We start from the raw sequence: 2,831 nt of genomic DNA on the forward strand, positions 1-2,831 counted from the left end.
CTCTTAACCAACTAGGTTGGTATGCCTATTTTGTGGGCTTTTCCTCCCTATTGGTGGTTTGGCCCAATAATTTTAGGGGGTATCATCAAGCGATTAACCCTACAAGATAAAGGTCAGCACTCTGATGTTTTAAGTCATTAATGGTTTATGAAGAATTAAAAGAAAAAATTGAATTACAGTGAGAACAATGGTAAAATATGATGTGGGAGTGATAAATATTTGTATGGAGTGCGAAATATAAGCTTGAAATAGCCTAAAACCCGAGAGACAATTGAGAGAATAAGTGAGAGTTTGAATATGAAGAATGATGTTACTAAATGATTGTGCAAGGCCTCTATTTATAGTCGTGTACAGAGAAGGGTATGGCGGTTGTAGAGTGTCATATGTTGTTGGAAAGTCGTTTGAGTTGACTATTATCTAGAAAAAATCATTTCTGAGTTGGAGTTAATTTGATTGATATACATCAGGTAGAGTGAATCTTTCCATGTTTGCCTGAAAACATCAGAAATTTGTTACTAGTTGATTCCCAGCTCATTTGCCATTGGTTTACTTGGAACCACTGGAGAGATTTTAGGATGATGTGTCTTAATGTGTTGGCAAGTTTTATGACGTGTCCGTCCAGCTGTATGATGGCGTACTCGATTGAAATGGGCTTATTTCTTGGGCCTATCAGTTCAGTAAAGTAGGAGGTAACTCGCGTCTTTCCTCCCTGCTCATGGGCTAGCTGGGCTTGCACCCAGCTAGGCTAATATGCCTTGCTTGTGGGCTTTGCTTCCCTACTAGTAGGCCAGCTGGGCTGACCTATTTTGTTTGTGGGCCCAATCTAATATTTTAAGGGAGCATCATCACTCCCCTCCCCCCACTCCAGGAGTACAGATTGTAGAATTGGACTGCTAGAGTAGGAGTTTTAGTCCCCATCAGCGTTCATCTAGCTAGGCGAGCTAGGAAGACATCGTCTATGCTTACTATCCTCCTTGCTGAAGATATACATTTTCTGAATTCAAATTGTATTTGTCAGAGAAGTTATGATTAGTAATGATTAAAGATTATAAGGGATGAAAAGAGTCATGTCGCTTGGGAGATCACGCACCCGACGATTGGTGGGCGGCAGCCAGCTGGTTATTGAGTCTTTGATAGGACTGTTGGGGTAAAGAGGTATATTTAGAGCATTTTCCTTCCCAGAATTCTTATGCTAATTTCTTGCTAAGGTAAGTTTCCAGTTTTTTGTCCTTTCCCCAACATTCCATTTTGAAGGTAAGATCTTTCAACTTTTCCATTATTTTCTTGCAGGGCCTCCTACTCAATGTCGTGTTTTTCTCCATTAATCCTTGTTATTTTTCCACCTCGTAGGTAGGTTTCTTCCCTCCATCCTTCTAGTTTAAATATCTCAAAGGAGGGTGTGATGAGCGAGCAGTGGAGGATTTTTTTATTGATCTAGTTGCCATGTTGAGGGATGAAGAGCAGTTTGATACTTCCAGTTCCAGCTTTTGGGGAAGTAAAGGTGAGGAAGAAGTGAGTAGTAGGAAGAGGAACTCCAAGGAGAAGTCAGAGAAGCGGAGGACGAAGGATAGAGTAATTGCCTCTAGTGTTGAATCATTTGGAGGTTTTAGATCTTGCTTGAGGGAGGAGGATATAGGAGAAATAAGATCTCTGTTCGAGATACCCAATGAGTTCCTGATTCGTGTCCCTGCTTTCGTTGAACTCCCCCATTCCCCTCCTTACGGTTTTTCCAGCTTCCACGTGGCCTAGCTAGAAGCTGGGTTGCTGTTCTGCATACCTCTTTGCTTTACTAAGGTGTTGACTTTGTTTAAAGTGTCTTTTAGTCAACTAGTGCCCACGGTTCTTAGTATAATCACTGGGTTTTATATTTTTAGAAATTTAGGACAGACTCCGTCAGTTGCTCAATTTCACTCATTCTCATGCTGAAGAAAGCGAGTCTGGGTTTGTTTTACTTCACCTCTAGTGGAGATGCCCAATTTCTTCCATCTAATACCTCTATCAAAGAATAGAATCGTCATTATTTCTTCATATTATCTCATATTCCTTGGCATTTCCCTATAACATAGGTTTCTGTTGCTACTAAAATTCCTTGGGTACTCAATCCGTAATCGCCCCTGCTCTTCAGATTCTTGCTAGATCGCTTAAGCCTTTCAATATGACCCGTGCGAGCTAGTTCAACCAACCCTTGTTTTCTGTTGTGGGTTGATCCCCAAAGAGGTCGTCCTGGATGTTGTTGATGGTATAGCTTCTTGTATGTTTTGCTTTTGTTCATGCAGGCTTTTATTTAAGATATGAATGTTTATGCTAATACCTATACCTCCTGCACTCAACATGTTCAACCAGTTGTTGCAAGGTACGACTCTAGTGAGAGCAAAGTTCTTGAGACAGACTCTTCAGCAAAGTGTGCATTGGCAAAGAGCCCACCTTCAACGCCTGCTAGCTTAGCTTCCATGAGGGACCCGAAGGGCGAACATCAAGCATATCCTCTTTCTACAGTTGTTAAGTAGGCTAAAGGGTTATTTGGCTCTTTGGCCCTCCTACTCCTAAGCCTGTCTCTCGAGTGGGGACGCTTTGACCTACCGACGTGAAAATCAAAAGGAAGAAGCTGGCATGGGTGAGACCCGATCTTTGTTGCAGGAGGGCGGTAAGAGCAGCGAGCCTCTGAATTTTTGAAGTGAACCCTTTCACCCCTGGATAAGGCCTACTTGGACACCATACCTCACACCCAGGCCATGAACTTACTTGCTTCACACATCAGTAAACTAAAAGAAATAGAGAGGAAAATTCAATTGGGAGATTTAGTGTATAAAAGTGAAATGCTCCTGACTTCA

Source organism: Sesamum indicum, linkage group LG11 (assembly GCF_000512975.1).
Source record: "Sesamum indicum cultivar Zhongzhi No. 13 linkage group LG11, S_indicum_v1.0, whole genome shotgun sequence".
Classification (NCBI taxonomy): Eukaryota; Viridiplantae; Streptophyta; class Magnoliopsida; order Lamiales; family Pedaliaceae; genus Sesamum; species Sesamum indicum.